The sequence below is a fragment of the Nelumbo nucifera genome, chromosome 1 (genome assembly GCF_055504915.1).
Source record: "Nelumbo nucifera cultivar China Antique chromosome 1, China Antique-T2T, whole genome shotgun sequence".
Taxonomy (NCBI): Eukaryota; Viridiplantae; Streptophyta; class Magnoliopsida; order Proteales; family Nelumbonaceae; genus Nelumbo; species Nelumbo nucifera.
In genome coordinates this window covers 156058027-156065770 of record NC_142649.1, presented here as the reverse complement: position 1 = coordinate 156065770, position 7744 = coordinate 156058027, and the positions used below count along the sequence as shown (strand labels likewise).

The 7744-nt window shown below is 35.1% G+C and overlaps 1 long non-coding RNA gene across 2 annotated transcripts; it reads right to left on the bottom strand.

The window, feature by feature from the left end:
- Nucleotides 1–567: 567 nt before the first annotated feature.
- Nucleotides 568–1678, bottom strand: LOC109115053 (uncharacterized). 2 transcript variants are annotated; one of them, XR_002022970.2, is made up of 3 exons: nt 1541–1678; nt 1206–1424; nt 568–1059 (listed from the first exon to the last, which is right to left on the bottom strand). It is a non-coding gene; the product is annotated as an uncharacterized LOC109115053 (long non-coding RNA). The 2 variants fall into 2 exon arrangements; XR_002022969.2 differs by having other exon boundaries at nt 1523–1655.
- Nucleotides 1679–7744: the final 6066 nt, after the last annotated feature.

Below are 7744 nucleotides of genomic sequence, written 5' to 3'. Positions count from 1 at the left end.
GTGGCCTATTTGGTCACATATGCAATTGTCACATTCATCAGCTGGTTATCCATTAGAATGGTCCTATCGGATGGGCGGGTCTACTTCGACATAGGTTTACCACAACCTAAACCCAACTCAAAGCAATTCATACCCAAAACCGATCTGGCCCAATTAGATAAAGAGGGCACACCCAACCCACCTCAACCTAAACCCAACTCAAAGCAATTCATACCCAAAACCGATCTGGCCCAATTAGATAAAGAGGGCACACCCAACCCAACCCAACCCACCCCGTCTCATATTCAATATTGAGATGTCAACAGGTTGGATACTTGGATCCAGCATGGCATGACATCAATCTGAACCCAATCCTAACCCGATAGGGTTGGGCCGGTGTGGATTTGCCACTAAACCCAACCAATTGACATCCCTAATATCCAAGCTGCATGCTGTATTCAGCCAATGGATAAACTAGTAGATCCCACTGCTGCAAATGTATATAGTAGCATACTACCTACTTCAATAGGACAGTCAGTCCTTTCTAGTGCCTGCTTGAATCAAGTGCTGGATTCAAGCTTGGGGGCTTCGGAGGCTGAACTGAAAGCAAGTTTCTTTTATTATTTTATTGAAATATCACGTTTTCTTTTGGATTGAACCCTAATATTAATAAAAATAATAAAATTTAAAAAATAAATTATTTTTTTAAAATTAATATTAAAAAAAGAGCAAAATTACTGTTTATCTTTTTCTTCTTGTAGCTTATTGTCGCCCGCTGCCGCCTTTGGCACTCCTCCACTCACCTCCGGCAACGCCACCGTAGGGCAGAAGTGGCGGTATTGGGCAGAGGCGCAAGCGAGAGGTGGACGGAGGTGCAAAACGTTGAAAACTCACTACTCTTCCGCCTCCGCCCACGACGAAAGGAAGCTGAGGGGCACAACCAAATGCAAGGAACGCTGCCAATGTCACAACCCCGTTCTGCCATGCCTTTTCCTCATTGTCCAGTGATTGCATTCCTTTTTGGGTTGTCATCTTCTCGTCGATCAATATATCTTTGTACTTGGAAAACACGTTCACCACCTTGCAAAACAATATTATTTAAAACCCAACAAAATCAATTAATGGAATAACCAAATTAAAAGCTCTGGTTGTCGATCGATAGATTCCAGTAATTAACTCCATCAGAACCAGTGATGACTGGAGCTATCTGATTTAATTTTACTCACAGAGTCACAGTGGTGGCATCTTCGAGGCTCATCCCAAGTTGTTGATACTTCTGCATCAGTTCCATCTGCTGCTGCCGGCCATGGTTATTTACATCTCACTCTGTAACCAACCTCTCCTCTTCAATAGCGTCCTTCTTGGTGCCAATCGATATAATCTGCGAATCCCATCGATATCCCGTTGGCCACCAAATTTGCAAACCCCAACACTAACAATGTCAACTGCACAACAAATTGAAGTACAAAAGAAAGATTTTCAGACCAATAAATTAAAAAGTAAAAAAAAAAAAGAAGAAGAAGACGCTTTTCAATAACAGCACGTTGACGACGTTGGGTACGTTGTATTCTACTAAGACGACTATGTGGGTGTACTGGAAGAGTAGCGAAGGGAGGCGTTGGGCAGAGGCGGAGGTGGGCGGAGGTGACAGTGTTAGGTGGAAGAGGAGAGGTGGGCGGAGGCAGAGGCGGTTAAGGGCATTCTCATGAATAAGAAGAAGATGAATAATAACTTTGTCCATTTTTTATATTATTTTAAAAAAATTATTTTATTTTTAAAATTTTATTAAATTTATTTCTTTATTAGGGCCCAAAAGTTACACCTTCGCGGGATCGCGACCCTTTGTCCCGAGCATTGTAGCACGTGTATCGCCCAAGGCATGAGAGGCTTGACGTCATCCTCACCTTCCTCCGATTTATCACCGGCAGTCTATTCAGGGTCAATTATAAATTCTCGTGATTTGCATATCAAAGGGTCAATTATAAATTGAAAAAATTGGATTATGAAATCGCGAAGCATAATTTCTTTTTTGAGTTGGATCAACATTTCCAATTGAATGAGTATGAATAAAGGATCCATGGATAAAGATACAAAAGTATATATACAAACCCTTTTTTCTTTTGCTTCTCTACCTTTTCCTTAATTTTCCTTTCTGTTCTTTCAACCCAAACACAGCCTAAGGACATAGGTTCATAGCTTAGTTTGGCAAATCCTCCGAGATGATTAAAAAACAGGGTAAGAAAATACATATTAATTTTTATCTAATAGTAAGAATATAATCCATAAGAAATTGAGAAATAAATTTATCTTCAAGGGTGCATGTTGGATTGGGTTAGGTCACGTTGAGGCCAAACCTTAACCTAAACCAAGCAGCTGAACCTCCAACCCTACAACTTCCGGGTGGGTTGGGGATTGGGATCAAGTTGGCATCGGGTTGCACCAACTCCTCTACTTCAGCTTGCCAAATGATCTGATTCCTTTGATTCAAGGCTTCAATTTAATTCAATTTTGACATTAGTAGGTGTAAAAGAATGTCTTGTTTTAGAAATTTATTTTTAAACTTAAAATTTTTTACATATATACATACATACATAATTAATTGGGTGGATAGGGTTTGGGTTGAACTTCAACCTAACCCCACTTAACCTACCTGTTTAAAAGAAATTAAATAGACTGAGTTCAATTCAAACCTGTCTTGGCCCAACCCAACCCATTAGGTTCAGGCCCATTAATCCTAAATATACATAAATTACATAAAAATATAAAATATATTGCAGAAAATACAGAATTATAAAAACACAAAAAAAAAGAAAAAGATAACAAAAATTACAGGAAAACATTATAAAATTATAAATAAAAAACAACAGGAAAAACACAAAAAATATATAAAACACAGGAAATGAAAAAACAAGTAACAGAAATTAGAGAAAGGTATAACAAAAATGAAAATATAACAAAGATGATAAAAATCGAAAATGAAAAAAAAAAAAAGGAAACTACAACTATTAACAGGTGGGTTTTTTCAACGTAACTGCAACTATACACACGCCATGGGTGACTTTCAAAGCTCCTCCTCCGATGCCAATGTTTTTCCTAATGAATTTTATCTTATTCTTCAACAAAAAAAAAAACAAATCTTAATGGCCCCTTAGCAAATAAGGTGCCAAATGTGCCAACCTGGTAACCATCACCTAACTTGGTAAAAATTTACTAAGATGGAGTAAAAATGACAATTTATAATGTAAAGACATCCAAAAGCCTTTGGAAACAAACAATATCTTTTGACAATAAAATAATACCTTGGTTTGTAATATCGGACTGTGATGGAGGTTCTTTGGAGAAAAGATTATCAGATTTTGCCATTCAGTTCTAGGGGTATTAGTATGGGACCAGTGGGATGATTGTGGGGCTCTTGGGTTTATTTCCTCTTTGGGTGATGCTTTATCTCCTTCCTAAGGTATTATTTTTTCAAATGAATTTTATCTTATTTTTCAAAAAAAAAAAAGATATCTCATTGACAGAGATGGGGCCAAATGTGCCAACCAGGTAAACATCATCTAACTTGGTAAAACTTTACCAGGATGGAATTAAAATAACAATTTTAAATATAAAAGCATGCAAAATCCATAGAAAAAAAAAGCAATATCATTTGAAAATAAAGGAATATCTTGGTTTGTTTTTTGGACTATGACAGAGGTTGTTTGGAGAAGAGATACAACTTTATTAACTCCAAAATCTGTATTAGCTATAGACAATCATTGTTATGCATGGTCCTATTTATCTGATCCCATATGAATCTAAGCACAATGAGGAATTTTTGCAAGCATATAATTGCTGCTTACCAGATTTTGGTGGATGATTCAATTTGGTTGACCATCAATTTGAGAAGATTTTGTGTAATTCTAGGTTTGTTGTGTCCTCCAAGTTGATGGTTCTAAAAGTAGCTTGACTTTTAAGGGATCAACCTCCATTTACTAGCATGAACCCTTAAAATTCTTTGGGTCTTCCAGGTTTGTTGTGTCCTCCAGGTTGGGGGAAAAATTGTTTTGGAGGAAAACAGAACCGGTCAAGTGACCAATTCCTAGTTTATCCAGTCTGATTGTCCGATTCGATTTGGTTTTGAAAACAGTGGTTCAAAATGAATCATTCTTGTAGTTGTTTAATTCGATCAGTTAGATTGATTTTTGGTGTAAATTAAAATTCTTCAATGTATAGAATTATAGATTATAAACTGAACACTTTTGGATCAGTGTAAATAGAACCATCAATGATGCTTTACCATCTAAAGGTTTCAAAAATAGTTGAACTAGGACAAAATTCAAGGAATATAGTTCAATAAGTAAATAGAAAAAATTATCCAAAACTTCTTACGCAACAAATTAACATCACAACCACTATAAATGGAGCTCAATTCTACAATTGCATATATGATTTCTGTTCTAACCTCAAGTGGGTGAATTCAATGAATGTAAATAAATTTCTATTAAAAAATACTTTAAGATAAAAAAAAATACCCTATGTGAAACCCCACCTTTCTCTTCTTGAATTTGACAAAATGGGCATTATCACTGTGAATATAACTGCCTTCTTCTCCCTTTCTCTTTAATGCACAGCTTGTTAGGAAAGTTGAAAAATACTTCTCTCTCTCTCTATCTCTATCTCTATCTCTCTCTCTCATGAAAAGTAAAGTAAGATTCCAACAAAATCTTTCTTTGTAATAATGCTATTTGGATTTTTGTAATTAAAAGAAATTTTAAATAAATATTTTTTAATCTATAAGTTACTCTTACTGCTAAAATTACTATAGCTTAAAAACTATGTATATACATATTTATATATTCTTAACTTTGCTGCCTAAAGTCATAATCTTGCTCCCACTTTCACTCCCATTCAGTGCTATGGTCATATAAAGATAGAGATACTGGGATTTTACCTAATAAAGAAAGTATGGAGAGGCATTCTTTATTGCTGGTTTATCCTTGTATTTATCGTTATTTAGGTTCCTAATGAGGAAAAGCACAAAACTGCATAAATTAATTATGTTAAAAAAAATTATGTACATTATAAGTAAATTCCTACTCAATAACATACAAGGATTTAGTGTTCACAAAACTAATTAATAAAAGTTTTTATTTTATTATTTTATAGGAAGGCTTACAAAAACTAGATAGTCTCCATATCTAAAATTTGTCCAGTTAGGGAGTGATTTATTTTTTCAAGTAGATGTGTATCAAGTATATAGGTTATTTATGCAATAAAAACTAGAACAATATATCAACTTTCAAATGACATGAGCTAACAAAGAAGAGATATGAAAGAGTAGGCTCAAACATATAGAGTGACAGGACCATGCATTCAAAATGAGGCCTTGGAAATCAAATCAAGTAAACCCTCAATTTACTTGCATGAACCCACTATAGATAACATCCAAGAATATGCAAGCTTTGAGTGACAGGTGATTCTAGGTTTAATTTATACTATAGATTATGCTGCTTGTAGATACTTGGTAACAGTTTTATGCTATCCAAATACCCGTGTTATCAAATTGATGATGGTATTGAATATGCTATTGCTCAGCTAAAATTAAATTTTAAGGGATCAACCCAAAAGTTGGTGCAAGTTTCTCACCTGGTGGCACAATAGGCATGTTTCTGAAAAAGATCAAAATCATAGGTACAAGAGGGTTCTAAAAGCAACTTGACTCTCCCAAATGAATGAACTTCTGAATTGACATCTCACACATTTCAATCTAGCATTATATTACTCAGATCTGGTTTGCTCTTTATCAATGTTTTGCCACATCACCAAATCTTGAAACAGGTCAAGCCCACAACCACTACTGCAAGATAAAACTGGTGTTTTCACTGTTAATTCCAAGTTCTATTTTTGGCACAACTTGCAAAATATTGCACCACTACTTACAAAAAATATAATTACTACACAAAAATTTCTAAGTGTAAGACATGTACAGTACCAAAAGACAAGACAAAAACTTGTACCTGTGCTTATAATACTTGGAAATGCATCCAATTAATCAATTGCAGCTCGACAAGTGCGTCAGTAGTGACCACTTTCTCCACACCGACTACAATGGATTTCCCTTATTTCAATTGGTTGTGATTCAATTCATTTAGTCCTACGTCGACCAGGTTGACGTTTTTGCTTTGGTGGCAACAAGTTCACAACATTATGATTAATACAACTGCTCATAAAAGAAACTGACTCATTACTGAAATCGGGCATATCTGAATTAGGCATCGCATGTATGTGCTCGAAGTAAATTGCCTGTTGAATTTCTTTCAAATAGCGCTCTTCAACAAAATCATAAATGTTTAGGCCAAATAGACCAATGGCACGACATCGTGCACACATGGTAATCCAACAATTTTCCATGCCTTAAATGAACAATTTCTAGAAATCAGGTGCACAATTTCTTGTTTTCCCTTACAGCGAATTTGAAATTCATCATCCCCACATTGTGTGTACCCTAAATTTATGGACTCTGATATGTTAAACTTAAGAAAATCCTCTATATTAGGGCTCACTGGTGTTTATATCCCTTAGTTTCACATTGCCTTCTTAATGTCAACTCTATCATTTTCAAGCAAATTATGTTGAGTAAAGACATGATAGATTGTTCTCGTGCCTCTAACACCCATGCATTAAATGACTTTGCAAAATTAGATGTAAACTTATCATACCGTCTACCCTTGAATAAAAAATTTGCCCAATGTGGCGGATCACTATCCATTATCCAACCATAGATATCCAAATTCTGATTATGTATTTTACTGAGATAGAGATCAAACTTCACGGTATCCCTTATATAAATTAATTGATTCGCATAATCCTCGATTACCTCTTTTTCAGCCTTTAATAAGCGTAGACGGCACATGCATCCCTTAAGGTTCTCCATCAAATGTCTTGAACAAAAAGCATGATATTCAGAGTCAAACACATTTTCTACTGCATGGCGAATGATAGTATTACAATCAGAAATAATTACTACATTCCGATCATCACTCAATGCAATTTTCAAATTCTCTAAAAACCAAGTCCAATCTGGAATTGACTCAAATGAAACAACTGCGAACGGAACTGAAAACATTTGATTATTTGCATCATATGCATTGTCAGCTAATAATTGACATTGATAACTACCATTTAAATGGGCCGCTTCAATGAATAGCATTGGACGACAACCAACTCAAAAGCCATGTAAGGATTAGTGGAAAGTAATAAATAATTGATTAAACATACCTGAATCATCAATCGTAAAAGTAGCAACTATTCATGGATTAGTCTCAACCAACTTTTTGCACAATCAATGAATAAGCTTATACGAATCATTTGCAGACCCATTAAGCAATTCTTTAACTCTCTCTTTCCCCCGCCATGCTTGTTGATAAGTCAGTGAAATGGCATGATCATGACTAAAATCCTTTATTATATTTGATGGAAAATACTTAGGAGAATTACAAAGCTTTTCCAACAAAACAACACTTATGAATTTATTTGATATACGAAACTGACAACTTGATTCATCACTAGCTGAATGTGTATGTACAGAACTATACTTATACACCCTGTATGTTGGTCCGCCACTAACTCCACTTGCTCGAATTTCTCATCCACAAGTGTTGACAGCACATCTACGTTGTATGTATTCTCTATGATTCTTTAGAAACTTATATGCAATTCTTCTAACAATGAAAAATTTATTTAATGCATTTCAAAAATCATCTCCACTGTCAAATGTTTGCCC